The following is a 16073-nucleotide window of genomic DNA, read 5'->3' as shown; positions in this document are numbered from 1 at the left end:
ACCACAGGCTCCAGTAGTCTCGGGGCTATAATCCGTACTCATTTCTCCCTCTTTTACTGTCCATTCTAAATTCTCCCCACCCTCAGATACTCCTTTTGCTGGTCATAGTGGTTTATCTGGTGGGGTGAACCAAGCACTCATTCCTGAATTGTCTGAAGCCCTAGTAGTCATGCCCATTCCAGGCTGGAAATGATGCACTTTTCTGTTTACAGTTACAATTAGACAAGGGAATATCATGAGTCACCCAAATGAGTCAGCCAAGCTCCATACATAGTCTTCCCTGTCCCTGCTGTGAAATAGCAGCCCCATTGCCTTCTGATAATCAGGTTCAATTATCCCTGAAAAGAAGTGACTCATCTTCTTACCCACTGATCCCTAAAGGGGCTAGGTGGTATCCTAGCTTATAGTACTTTGAGACTCTTTTGGTGCTCCAGGCAAGACTGCATCCATGTTTGGGACGAGATTCACAACCTCTTAACTCAGCAGCATCCAAAGTTGAAGGGACGGGAACCATAAAGTCGCTTTAAGTCATGGGGCGTAGTGGAAGGTAGGGCAACTTCCGCTTCTATACCTTGGTTCCTGAATCTAACTATTGTTTCTATGGGGGGGTACAGTGCCATTTAGTGATCTCCAGTTTAATGCTTGTACTGCGTCTTGGTGAGTGGCACCTTACCCTTACAGGCCATTGCCTTTAGGCTATCACTTCACCTTTGGCAAGCCATTATCATGCCCATAGTTTCCGGGTGATGCAGAATGTGAAACCAATGGATCTCATGGTGATGGGTCCAATCTCACATCCCTTTTACTGTGAGGTTGTTCCCCTGATTGAATGCTGTTGTCTGTGGAATGCTACGCCTGTGGATCAGGATTTCCGTAAGTCTCTAGACAGAGGTTCTATGGAGAGAAAAGACAAACACATGCATGGATTAAGTGTTTATTCTTGGGGAACAAACCAATGGTTCTTTCAAGACAAAAGGGGCAAATGTAGTCACCTTGTCACCAAGTGGCCACAGTTTGTTTCTTTGAGGAATAGTGTCATAAATCTAACATGTCATTGGCAGGTTGGCCTCAGTGGTAGCATTGGCAAGATGGCTGGAAATCTATGCTCTTGAGCCTTTGCATTGACTCATCTCTTCTACCATGGCCCCTGAATTAATGTGTCCACCATCCCAGCATTGGGGTGAATTCTAGCAAATACTGGTTGATACCAACCAAGTCATTTTGTCTACTTGGCTCCTTAGTGCTTCTTCTCTGGTGGATGTTCCCTGGTGGGGATCAGCCTGTGACACAAAGATCCTCATTTTATACCCACTCTTATGTCCATGTATGTGCCCTACCACAGAGTTCTTTGTCCCTGATCTTCCAATACATTTCCTGCCAGACCCCCTAACCAGCCAGCCAGGCAATTTTCCACTTTCTATAAAGTTTATATTATACGTATTCTAAATTCAGACCATTTCTCCTTCAAGTGATGGACCACTTGCAGTTCTTGAAGATTTTTTTCTCATGGTGTTTTTTAAAGCCACTTCTGAGTGGCGCTGCACTGCAGCTGCCATCCATTTTTGGACTGCTTTCTCATCCTGAGCTTACCCGTCCGTAAACCAAGTTATGCTTTTTTTCTTCATTTTATGTCAATTATACACAACCCTTCAGAGATCAATGTGTGTGAGCTGAGGGAGGGATGCTGATACAACAATGGTGGTTACCTGGGAATCTGGGGGAACTGCACAGGCAGCTTGCTTGTGCCTTCTGACCAGGACCTTGTGCTTGATCCCAGATATATCATTTCCAACTTATGATGGATGACCACTGTGCCCACTTCACTTTATGACTTATGAGTCCAAAATAACCCAGCCCATTACGGCAGTTCCAGATGCATGGTCACTTGGTACCCTATGGTCAAGTGTTTTGTCTCTATAAGAGCTCAGTTAAACCCCAGAAGCCATCTTTAAAAGGTGCATATTTCTCTGCTGCAGATGGAATGTCCTTGCTCCCCTAACTCAAGAGTCCATGTTGTATTTCTCGTAGTTACACCTGCTCTCAATTGTACACTACATCTGTTTTCATCACTGACCCACATGTTATAAGGTCTGCAGGTTGTATGGTCCAAATGGTAGAACTGCGTGTTATGCAGCCTGGACCCCCTCTTTATTGCTTCAGGCCCAGCTCAAAACTATCAGCCTTCTATGTCATCCAGTATAAAGACCAGAATAGTATTCCAAGTTATGAAATATATTATCTTCAGAACCCAAAGACGTCTACCAGGCTCTGAGCTTTCTTATTTGTATAGAGAATACAAGTTGCATCAATTTGTCCTTTACTTTGGAGAAGCTGTTCTGGCATGCCCTGGATACCTGGACTCCTAACACTTCACTGAAGTGGCAGAGCCTAAATCTTTATGAGATTTGTTTCCCACCCTTAGGACTAGATGTGCCTTATCTAGACCTCCAGAATACTGGCTACCTCTTGCTCCTGCCTGATTGACATGATGCCATTGGTGTAAGGGATCTATAGGTTTTTTGTAGGATACCCAGATTGTTCAGATATCCAGATGGTCAAGATCTCTTTGGATTATATCATGGCAGAGGATGGGAGGGTTACCATAGCTCTGGGGAAAAATAAAAATGTATGTTGTTGTGAATGTGAATTTTTATGGTACTCTTTCCTGATTGGAATATAAAAGAATGCATTTATTTATTCAGTGGTCACACATCATATACCTGAGGCCATATTAACCTGTTCTAGCTAAGGTATCACACTTGTTACAGCAGCTGTGATCAAGGCTCCTAGAAGTTTGAGCTTGCAGTAACCCACAGTCATTCTCTAGGATACACTTGATGTCTGTAGGGCATCAAGTGGGGTATTAAAAGAAAATATGATAGGAGCCATTATCCTTGAATTTATTTTGAGATTGGAATTATTCTCTGCCATTCCCCCCCTTCCAATATAGTATTGTTTTTATTTATTCCCTTGCCCTGTGACTAGTTTTAGAGATTTCCACTTGCTTTTCCCCATGATGATACAATGTGAGAGTTACTCCAGCTACCAAGTGTGTCCATTCTATTACATACTCAGGGACCAGTGAAATGATCACCAGGCAAATCTATAGACACACTGAAAATCAGACTTAAGCCAGGAGTCCACTTATTTCTGGACTCTATATACCCTCTAAATGAGGAGCCATGATGATGCTTCAAGTTCCCAGGTGTCAATGTCTACCCAGAGCTAGTGTTCAACAGTAAATTATGTGGGAATTCTTTTCTCATTTTAGATTTACTTAAGGTAATGCCATGGATGTCTTTGGGGAAGGACTAAGGAAATCCTTTACAGTGTATACTTGCCCTGATATTATCCAGTCCTTCTCAATGGAGAACCAAGCACTTATTGCATCAGTGGGTTTAGTGTCAGAAAACTGGATCAGTTCCAGAAACTAGGCAAAAGATTTTGAACTTTTTAATAGTGCAACTGCCCTCATGTTCCTGTCCATCTAATATTCCTCTCTTTTAAATAACAATGTTAAGCAGTGCCCTTGTTTACTGCTCATCTATTTTGTGCCTAGGAACACCATGCTTAACCATCACTATAACTTTCTATGTGTCAGGTCCACTTGGCTGCCAATCTGAATTCTCAGGCATTATAATAATTATCTGACATACCTGGCTTCCAGTGTCTAAGTGCTGATACCTGACCTCTACTCTTTCAGAACCTCTAAAGTATCCATTATCAGTGAGTTCAATTCTGTTCAGAGGAAAGCCGTCACTGAACTTCTTATCGGTGCTGGTATCTTTTCACTAGCACATTTCTGATGGTCTTACCAAGTCGTATGCTCTTCCATTTCCCATGGAATGTAGTTCTCTGGTGGGACTTTATGTCTCTCATAATATATCTATCCCAGTTTACCCATTTCCATGAGCTCTTAGCCCCTTCTGCTTTCTCACTCAGGTATTTCCACCTTGCTCAGTGTAAGCCATCCCTGTTTTGAGGTTTCTAGGAGTCACCCTCTAACTTTGAGCTTATATTTACACAAATTCAAGACCCATCCTCTTGGGTCTAAGCCCAGGATTGCAATCCTTTTATCCCAAAAAATGTTTTCACAAGTCAATAAACTCTCCCTAGATGGGTCTTATTTCCTGGTCTCCTTATTTGAGCACTTTCAGTATCAATACAGTCATGTGGATAGTCCCTGGCCTCTACCAGTACATGTTGGGTAGATTTCATTCCTTTGGGATTATACTCCCTTCCCTCCCTCAGCAGGCCCAACACTTCCCTGAATGGATTATATGTTCCTTAACCTGATTATCAGCCTGGCAGCCAGGGGAGAAAGTTAGGTCAGCTGAAGACTGCAGTATCTATTTCTTTGTGGGATGAAGACCTCTAAGCATCTTCCAGCTTGGGGGGTGCAAAATGTTACCTCATTAACAAAAGACAGCTTTATCACTCTCATTGCTTAGGAAATTCCAAGAGTTTTAGAAACTCTGTGCCAGAAATGGGAATGAAGACCAAATATATTCATCTTCATATAATAAATCACAATATCACAAATGCATTTTAAGAAATGAATCAATAGATGAATGGTCAAGCCCTGATACTTGGCACTTAACTTCAAGTTACACGTGATTTTTAAAATTTTAACACCATGAGAGCATAGTATACTAATTCAATTGATGTAGAACAATAAACAGGCACATTAATGAAGCAGCTTTTTACATTTGTCAAAAGAAATTAAATTGGGGTTGGCAAACGAATAGGAGAGTTTCTATGAGTCTCCTAGATAGATTAACAAATTCAAATTTATAAACTTAATATTATGGCAGGTGTAAAAGAAAATTAATAAACAAAAACCTCAATTAAATAGAGTTGGGAGACCAGAAGGGGAGCTCTCAGGCCTTGAGATGATAGCAGAGGCTAAAAGGAAGAAGAAAGACTTACCAGTTTTTTTTCCTGCCAAGGACTCAGCCAATGAAAAGCCACAGACTCTTTGTTTACAATAGCTCTCCCAACTTCCTTTTCCTCTCCATTAAAGTGTCCTCCTTCCCTTGTCTTGTGGGAACTTGCATATGGCTTGCCATGGTTTCAGACCCCAAGTTGCAATTCATTGTTGGTCCCAAATAAACCTAACTGTGCTAGAGATATATCTGGCAGGCTATTTGTTTTAGGTCAACATACCAGAAATTCTGAAATTATTAACAGCAAAATAGATTTTGTGAGGTATTATTATGAAAACACTTTTAGAAAGAACATGTATTGATTATAGGAATGTAGCAATACTTATTACCATTCATTCATGTCAACCTAAATAAAGAGGTAAACTGAGGTAAGCTTGAATTACCAGAAAATGAGTTTGGAGAGGAATATCAGACGAATTACAATTCAGGAAACTTCAATTGTGACAAGATGCAGGCCAGTCCATTGAAAGTTTGGGGGTGGCTGTACTTATGGGCAAAGGATGTGTGCAAAGAAGAAATTATTTAGATGGCAAAGAAAAGAGTAACAAATATGTTAACTCATTTTTTAAATATTTTGATACAAAGTATTTTAAGTTCTGAAAAGCTGTATTGATTTCTAGACAATTTATTTATTTTCCTTGAGTGTACCCGAGCCTTGTCAGATGAATAGATATCTCACAAGACATATAAAAAATTGTGATAGAGTTAATTTTTTTACAAAAATTTTATTCCTCCAGAAATCAAGATATTTTATGATGTTGAATTCTCTTAAAATATATTGCAGTAGATGTATAGTACTGTTACTGTGTTGCCGAGGTCAATAAATCCTTGAATTTCCTAAGAAAAAAGGACTATTGCATAATTTAGAGGTGCCTGAGGGTAACTCATTTACACATCATGTCTGTACTTACCCAATGCTAAGAATAACTTGTCTGTTGGCTATATGCTTTTCATAAAACTTCATTTCTTTTTTTTAAAAAGTTGATAGTTAAAATTATATGATAAATTATGTAAATTAGCCTTACAATAAACCAGGAAAATATGTATTACCTATTGATACAGCACACATTTAACTCTAAATATAAACATACTTATTTAGATTTAAGAACAGAAAACTAATCCTAAATTGGCAAAAGTGCCACAAGTTAAGTTAGTACTCCCGGGAAACTCCAATAACTTCCTCATTAAGTTGACCTTCAACATGCTATACAATAAATTGAAATTAGTGACATCATTTTAAGTCTTCGTATTATGAGAATAATCTTCATTCACCAGAACATGCTGCCTTAGTAATTCTTGAGTAAAATATTTATCATTTTAACAAAATTATAACAGCCACTACATGTCACATGTCTCATTCTATAATTATAATATTTAAGGTAGAAAAATTTTAATTGCTTCTTGTCATTTTTGCCTGAGCCTTTAATTTAATATGAAGAAGTACATAGTTGGTATAAGTTCTGCACCTTTGTTATATGGTTGCTCAAGGCATGTAGGTTGGACCACTATTGAAAAGTTAAATTATATTGCCCTAGGGTTCTGTGAATAGTTCCATATATGTGAAGATTATCATAACATTTTCTGTATTGTATTTCATGAATATATTTTTAAAAGCCTTAGGTGAGATCAAACACTGAAATAACACAGTGCATGATTTTATTTCAATGTTTTCATATGTGAGATATTGAGAAATCACACATTTAAAAAGAATATTCCTTCATTTCCAATATGTGTGTCACTATAAATCCTTCATTTCCAATATGTGTGTGTCACTATAAATCTTTTTGAATGCAGAAATAATAATCATTGCCTTTAAAACATTGTTTCTAGAAATACATATGTGTAATATTTTGGTGAGAATGAGTTTCAAATTTTCCAACATGTTATTGTCACTGAATTGTCTTTTATGTACTGAAGCAGAATTTATCTAAAATCTCAATAAATTCAGGTCATAATATACTCATTTCAGAAAAAAAAGTCCCCTTTTTTCTATCAGAAACTAATATACTGTCATCTTGGTATTTAAAATCAAAGAATGCAGGAAACTTATGAGGATAATTATCTATTCCACTTCCTTTCCTCTGGGTGAGACCACATCCAAACAAAACCAAGAGGATTGCTTTCTTTAGAAATGAATAAGAAAACAGACTAAATCCCTCCAGAATATCAGTGTTTATATTCAAGGACATCTTCTAATATCTTGCCTACATCTTTTATTCTGTTTATATATGGTATTATTTTACTGGACTTCATGAAAAGCAGAGTAACTACCTTGTTTTCTCTACCCTCATAAAAATAACTTCAGTCTCTGATTTCCCCCCCAGCCAAGTTGCTTCCAGCTGCTACCCTGCTATACATGAAAATGGTAATTTGGCCTCAACTCTAACTAATGCTCTATCTCTCTGACTCTCTTCACCAACAAACTTCTTTCACAAGTTGTCTTACATCACAGCGTTATTCTCTTAACTCCTCAGGAACTTCTCAACCTACCCTAATCTGTCTTTTGTTCTTATTACTCCAATGAAATTGTTCTTGCTGAGGTAAAAAATGGTTTCTTTGTCACTAAAGCCAATAGACATTTAATAGTCTTTATTTACTTGAACTTTCTGTAGCAGTTAAGACTTTTGACATTGCCCTTCTGGAAACACTGTCTTGTTTTCTATGATACCACTTTCCTGATGTCCCTGGCCATTCTTAAAAGTGTACTCTGTTCATTTATCCTTCTCAACCTAGTAACTACATTTGAAGTTCTTTAAGATTTGATCTGGAACCTGTTACCTTGTTACTGTATTTTTTCTCTAGGCAATATCAACGGCATTCATGGATTCAATGATTATCTATTACTCTACACCCATGTTTATAGCCTAGGCCTATCTCAGTTTCAAACCATATATAGCTAAACTCTATACCAAACTTGACAATTGTATATTGCATATGAACCTGAAATGTATTATTTCTGAAACAGAATTATGATCTTAGCTCATATAACTCTTCCAGTATTTTCTATATCAACAAACTGACATGGTCAGAAAATCAAGTACACAAGGCAGAAATCTGGAAATCATCTTAGACATTGTCTTTTTTTGTCTGTGTCTCCCCAATTTTGTTGATTAATAACATTTGCAGGTATTATTTCATTAAAGTCTTTCCAATGTCTCTACTTCACCCATATCTTTATTACAAACCTTATCCTTTTAAATCAACTCTAATCTGGCCTTCAGGAGTAGTCCACTAGCTGTTCTCTTTGTCTCTTTCAATTGGGTCTCCCTTTCACAATGTAGCTGGCATGATCTTTTCCAACTAAAAGGCTAACCATGCCATATACCACCCACCCACACATTCATGCATGTAAAATCCTTTATTGGCTTCCTATGACCCTTAAAATGTTGACCAAAACTTTAGCATGATCTTTAAGATAATTAATGATCTCAATCTTTCAAAATATCTTCAGTTTCATCTCTCCCTATTCTTTTTATTTGCTGGCTTCAGCTGTATAAGACTTAGTTCGGTTTAGCAAATGCTCACTGCTCCCTTCAGCTACTCTGTTACTACATGTTTTCTCCTTTGCCTGGAATGCTCTTTTCCTTTTCACTGAGTTAAATTCTTACTCATTCATTCCAAAATCAGTTCAAATTTCCTCATAAATATCTTTCTTAATCCCTCATAGTAGGAGGATCATTATGACATATGTTCTCTGATTAATCTGAACATACTTTTTATATTATGCATCATAGTTCCTGTGGCTGAAATTATCATAGCCCCTCCACTAGGACGTAAGCTCCACAGTGGCAAAGTGGGATCTGTATTTCCTGTGCCTCGAACCATAGCCTGAGCATAGCAGATACTCAATATTATTGAGTATTAATATTTCTTTCACTCTGGGTAAACACATGAATGAACTTCTGATCAAGGGAATGCCTGTAGCACAGCTACAGTGTCAAGAAAACAAAACCTCAGGTTGACTTGCAGCTGGGGTTGTCACAAGCACTGTAGAAATTATCAAATTGTTGAGATAGTTTCAAGTACACCCAGGGCAATGATAATAAAGTCCTTGGCATCTGGTTTATTAAAGATCAGCCTGGTCCTTCTAATCCAGTGGGGAAACTGTTAGAGAAAAATATCTTCCAAGTGGCAACTACAGACAAATTGCAAAGCTCTAAGGATTGCTCTATGAAATGTTGCACTTATGTTAAACAGATGATGGTGCATAAGGAGGTGTACCCAGTTATTCCAGAGACCAGGGCACAATTACTTTTCAAAAAGCAATTGCCTAGCCTGGAATACCAGACCGAGAATACTTAAAACTTTGTCATCAACCCATAGCTTTACAGAATTGTGAAAATGTGTAGGTTAAGCAAATAATTAGGAATAGGAGGTCAGGAGAGTACTCTTATTCTGTGGTAACAATTTTTCATTAAACGTATAATAAATACCAATTATGCAATATTCTGTGTATGGAAGTATGGAAAATTCTAACATCTAAAGAATAGTGTTACTGCCCTTAAAGGACTTACAAATTGTAGCATTCCTGAACTCAGACCTACCAATTTGCTCTCCACTGGTCCTAGATGTATAAACTTAACCAAATATTTGTGTGTGTATTTATATATTAAAATATATTGACAAGATATATACTTAAATTATATATTATTTGCATATATCATAATATATTTATATAATATATATTACATATACATATATATTTATGTATCATTATATAATTTAAATATATATGATTTATAACTATATATAATTATATATATACACAAATATACTTATTTTCTCAAATGCACTTATACCCATATTTAACCAGATCCAACCAAAAAGATCATGCTATCAAGGTTGAAGAAACAGAAGGTATCTACTTAATAAGGTATAAGTCTCTGAAAATTGATGCACACACATATACATCTAGTCAGTTAATTTTATTTAATTCTCAAAATAGCCCTAGGAGTGAAGAATCTGAGGTACAGAGAGGTCTTGTAACTTCTCCAGTTACCAAGAAACCCTGAACTACTTTATTCTAATTACAATGCCTTTTTCACCCACCATACTAATACAGTGTTTCTGTGTCTCTGACACATATTAAATATTTTATAGTAACCCATATATATTAGTATCATGAGAGGAATACAATGCAATATTATTGCAATGAATTTTAAAATGTTTTCAGATTACAAATTGGCTGTTAAACTGGTAAGAGAGACAGAGAGAGTGTATGTATACATGCATATGTGAAAATAATTGGAAATAGGAGAGAAAAGTTGAGAACATTAACACCAGTCTCCTTCATTTTACAGAATGGAAAATTTAAATAGTTGCCCCAAATTATGCTCTGTCTTTCTCTGTGTATCTAGTTTAGCCTACTACTATTATTGTAGGCATGATAAAATTGTATTGTGAGTCTCCAGGTAAAGTTCCTGAAAGTTAATTCTCTACAATAAGTGTCAAATCTAAAAAAGCCAATGACATTCTGTAGAAGGAGCAGAAAAATTGAAAGAGTCTATCATTAATTAGTTCCTTTTTCTCTGGTTAGCCAATTAACAAATATCAAAGGAAAATTATCAGATCAGGAAAGAGAAGTGTATTTACTAGAACCCTTGGTATCTAGTTACAAAAACACTTTGAGGACTATCTTGTAAAACCCAAGAATGGAGATCCTGTGGAATTTTAAAATGAAGTGTAAGCAGGACCTTAAAACTCTTTTCTTTTTCTCTTGCATAACCACTGCCTACTAAAAATAAACAAACAAGTAGTGGAGTACATGCAAATTGTGACTCAGTTTCCTTGCTACAGATCTTGTTGCTTCTTTCTCTCTTTCTCTTTCTCCTTTGTCCCAAAATTCCCTTCCCACCAAGAGGGTTCTAACCCTATTGTATATATTGTTATTTATTTATTTATTTACTTATTTATTTTCAAGTATGCAATCCTTTTCCTTGAAACTGTTTAGCAAGATCTATCGTTTTGTGAGGACTAGATACCAAAAATGATCAAAAAAAAGGGACTTAGGAAACATCCAAGAAATGTAGGAAATATATATTACAAAGAAGTTAGTGGGACAATCTGATGAAGGCATGTCCTTTTGTAATAGAAAATAGATCAGACACAAGTTAAGTAGTTCACAAGATTTTTCCACATAGTGAGAGAGAGAGAAACCAATTAGACCCACTATTATTAGGTGACTAGCAAATTGCAGAGAAGCAGACCCACCCACAGCTACAGAGCTATAGAATATGCTCTGGTCAACATAGTGATAGAATTTCGTATATATCGATGGCTGGATATTTGTGACAGATGTGTCAAGCCGTGGCTTGACTCTAGATTACAAAAATACCCTGTATTCTTGCTTGCTACTGCCCGGTTGTACTTTCTTGCTTGTGGGTTTATTTTTATATTTTCATAACAGAATGATCTGGAAAATCTGCATAAATTATGGGAAATGGGGGATTTTTCCATTTTCAAGCTAGAATACACAGGAGAATAAGAGTAGCCATTAGCAGCAGGCAAAGTGGAGGGTATGATTATCCTATTTGGAAAAATGGGGAAATAATGACCCGACTAAGTTTGAAAGTAAACTATAACCTTGAGAGGGAATGCTTAAGAGATAGTAGTAACTAAAGGTTTTATCCTACTCGTGATGTTACTGTATACAAGATGCCACCTCACACCATGTCCCCAATGCACATAGCCAAACATATCCTGAAACTGAAATGAGTATATTTTGTTGAAGTTCTAATTTATATTTTTAAGCTTCCAGGGATTAGAATTGAAGATATTTATATCCTGTAATTTCCCCCAAGACACTAAAGAATAGAAAAATAAGCAATCATGCTAGGGTCAGCAAATATGTCTATTCATTCTATCACATGTGCTAACATCACATTGGTCCCCAAACCAGGAGTACCAACATATGTAAAGTTACAATCTAAAAATTAGACCAAGGAGAGAGTAAAAATCAGTGTTACCCAAAAGGTAGTTGAAAAAATAAACAGAGTAAGATATATTCTAGAAAGTTCGATAAATTAAAAGCAAGAAAAAACATAGAATAGCAAAATGTCCTATTCCCAAAGACCCAATATGCCAAATTTATCATTAACATTTCCACACTCTCTTCAAGCATCTAGAGAAATCATATCCTCTACCAGATAACATACTTTCTATTTATACTCACACAGTCTTATTATTGATTATGACAAAATATTGGTTCATCCTTTTAGAGGAAGAAGAGTGTCCTTCACTTCTTTCTTATTCCCTGGAATACCAGGTACCTAGCCTGTGTTTAATAAATCCTTTCTCATTGATAGGTGTAGATGACCCTATCAGCATGAACCTATAGATTATAAGGGAGACTACACAGACATTTGAGAATACTATCAGGAGAGGTTGAAAATCAGTAGGAAAACTAACACTTCCATTCGGAAATAAACAAATAAAAATCACAGCTAAGCTCTTTCAGAATTAAGGTCCAGAGCTCTAGCATCCTAGGAAATTATTTTTTGGTTTGTTTATCAAAGATATTATGTTATTGAGGATGCTGTCAAGATGTGGTTTGCTTAGTTTTTCTTTTGTTTTGTTTCTCCTTTAAAACCAGTGGATAGGACATGTACTCTATCTCAGGATAACTGAAAGGAAAAAAAAAAAAGTGGGGGGAGAAGTTTCCTAATATCTCTCTCGTAATTAAGGAGAAACTTTGAAATGACTTTGGCTTCAGTTAAGACCTGTGGCTCTTGAATTGTCTATGCACAGCTGGAAGTAAGAAAGAAGACCAAGGGCAAAGATTCTATTTTCTAACTGAATTGACCTTGGCATCTTCTCCCATTTGTGCTGGCTTATGCTCTCTTTAAACATTCAAAAATATTTTAAGGTCTAATGGCTGGGAGACTTATGTTAACTGTCTGTTTCCATACAATCCTCCAGGTCTCCTTTAATGTCAACAAGCACCCAGTGTCATAGCTCCCCTGCACTATTTTCATTTGCTGTATTTGTCAATCCATAGAACTTGATCCCTACTAGGACATGCCACATTCTTCCAAGTGATTATAGTATAACCCCTAACACAACCCACAGTCTACCTACTGACATTGAAGAATCTAAGAAAATGGAGGCCTCTTCACCTGATTCCTGAGAAAGAAACCTTCTACTCAGCTAATTAAAAACCCAGATGTTGGCTAGTTTTATTACTCTCCTCCAACAACAAGGAGTGCTTATATAGTTGGATCTCTTGGCAGCCATAAACACTGATCCCAGATCAGACAGCAGGTGCCTTCTCTCCTGTGCTCCATGTTGCTGAGGACTGGAATTATCATATCTAAACCATCACTTTTTCTCCCAAGATACTGCCATCAGTTGTATTTTTTCTCAATGGAATGTCTTTGAAGTAGCCATTTTTATCATTTGTATTGTGTTTTTATTCAAATCTTTCAGTTGCCTAAATATTTAACACCAAAGAATTAAAAAGCAATTATTTCCTCGTATATAGTCTATAATAATCTTTTTCAAAGATACACAGATTTTTCAGTCTAAACCTATTCTTATCCCTAATCCTAATCTTGACCCTACCATGGGGAGAGTAGAGTGACTGACAGTCTCCTTTACTTGGATAAGCAAAAAGCTGTATTGTAATTCAACTAATGTTAAAAGCCTTCTCTATGCTATAAGTTGGAGACACAGGATATATGGGACATAAAAACCTTTTCTCCTCATAGAACATAGTAATTTATAAAGGTCAGTATGTTATGAAAAAGACTTTAAAACCCTACATTTTAATTTCTAATCATCTTTTAAACAATGCTTCCTATATCCTAAGTAGTACCAGAACTCTATTACAATTTTGATATTGTCTTACTTTGTATTAATTATGATAAAAAGTTTACAAACACATGAAAAATAAATGCAATTTTCTAATTCAAAACATAAGCAGATTTTTATAGTTGAAGAATGCTTAAACCCAAATAAAATTAATTTTCATTTATTAGTTTAGTTTAGAAATTTTCAACCGGTGTAGCCAAACAATAATGGAAATACTAATGCATAAAATATTTGCTATTAATTTGCTCTACTTATGCACACAACTTTGTCATAACAATTGCAAACAGGAGAAGGATCTTCAAAGTGATGGATTCATGAATAATTAAACAGCTAAAGGGCCAAAATAATATAGTCAGTAGGGAGAGTTATAGATCTCATGTGCAAATTGGATATACAACTCCTGGATAATAGCTGACTGTATTTAATATGGGGTTTTGATATACGCAAAATTTATTTAATAATTATATTAGGAAGTGTAATTTCCAAATTATAGATCTATCAGTCATGATCTATTTAATTACAACAACCCTTGTTTTAAGTGCTATTTCAATAAATAAAAGTGTGTAAAACTGGAAAATTGTACTGCCAAAAGTATGATTAAATATAAACCTGTAAAATAATATAATTGAAAATAATAACCATTTCTTTCATTTAACTAAGATGATTCAACAGAGCTTGAATGACTTATCCATGGTCAGAGATGAAGGTTAGAATTATGAATTCACAAGATGTAGCACCAATATTCTCCTTTGCCTCATCTCACTCAGCTGACAGAAGGCTGAATGTGAATTCAAACTCACATTAAAACTCACTTTGAGCTCTAGTAATAGTCTGGTACGTTGAGTGTCCAGGTCACTCCCCACAGAAAAGTTTACTGAAAGTTGAAGTTAAATTTGGTTAAAAGCCAAAGAAATGTATGTTCTTTGGTGTTTCTTGTTACGTTATTATTCAAAATCTACTGCACCTTACTTTCTTCCTTGTGGCATTTTCCTCAACTCAAAGTATTAGAATTTCAATGAGTTAAGTATAGTTCTTACATTGTTGAATTTCAGTGAGTTAAGTATAGTTCTTACATTGTTGAATTTCAGTGAGTTAAGTATAGTTCTTTTTTTAAAAATTTTATTTATTTATGGCTGTGTTGGGTCTTCTTTTCTGTGCGAGGGCTTTCTCTAGTTGCGGCGAGTGGGGGCCACTCTTCATCGTGGTGCGTGGGCCTCTCACTATCGCGGCCTCTCTTATTGCGGAGCACAGGCTCCAGACGCGCAGGCTCAGTAATTGCGGCTCACGGGCCCAGCTGCTCCGCGGCATGTGGGATCCTCCCAGACCAGGGCACAAACCCGTGTCCCTTGCATTGGCAGGCAGATTCTCAACCACTGCGCCACCAGGGAAACCCCAAGTATAGTTCTTACATTGTTATCATAGTAGCTTTCTCCTGTGTGGATGCTTGCCTGTGTGTGTGTGTGTGTGTGTGTGTGTGTGTGTGTGTGTGTATGTGGTGAGAAAAGTAAGCAGAATGCTCCATTTCTCTGAATTCCTGGGGGATACTTCCACCTAAACTTTTGTTATCTTGCACAAGTTCTATAATTCCCCCGAAAGCTTACATCCTTAGGGTAGGCTCTCTGTTGCCCTACTTTTGCCCCCTTGACCTTCTCTTTTTCGTTTCCAGATTCTTTGGAGTGTCAACACTTCATTTACCTCTGAGTTTCGGATTCATTCACAGTCCTCCTGTGCCCTAACATATTGAAAGACTCTTTCATTCTTTACTAACTGCCCTCCTCTTTACCTATCATGAAGCATCTCAGGCTGCCTTAGAGGTGCATAGTATTGTCTTACTTACATGTTAAGTTGTAAATTTAAGGTCACTATGCTTAAGGCATGAATTAACACATTAAGTGAAATTGCCTAAAGCATGTGTCATAACTTACAGGTGTTTGTTTTGAAATCAATGAGATCGTAGTTGACTTTACAAAATAAGGAGAGAAGTCATATATTTATTAGGAAAGTAAAATTAATTTGGGGATGCTGAAATCCGATTGCAGGCCAGTTGTATTGAGTTTTTTCCTTTGCCCATTTTCTATTTTATCTAGAATCATGAGTTAATAGTTAGCACCAATGTACTTTCTTGGCACCAAATTTTTCCTTTACTTTCTAGGTCCTATCCCTCATTTTAAAAAACACACTGACTGTAACCTTTACCTTGGCCCATTTCCCAGACTCATGTATCCTCTCAACATTGTTGCAGTTAATTACTTATGTTTTTTATTTGATGGTTATGTTTGCCAACCTCATTACTTATTGCTAATTCTGAAATGCTATGAT

This window comes from Eubalaena glacialis, chromosome 6 (assembly GCF_028564815.1).
Source record: "Eubalaena glacialis isolate mEubGla1 chromosome 6, mEubGla1.1.hap2.+ XY, whole genome shotgun sequence".
Classification (NCBI taxonomy): Eukaryota; Metazoa; Chordata; class Mammalia; order Artiodactyla; family Balaenidae; genus Eubalaena; species Eubalaena glacialis.
Note: the sequence above shows the minus strand (reverse complement) of the source record.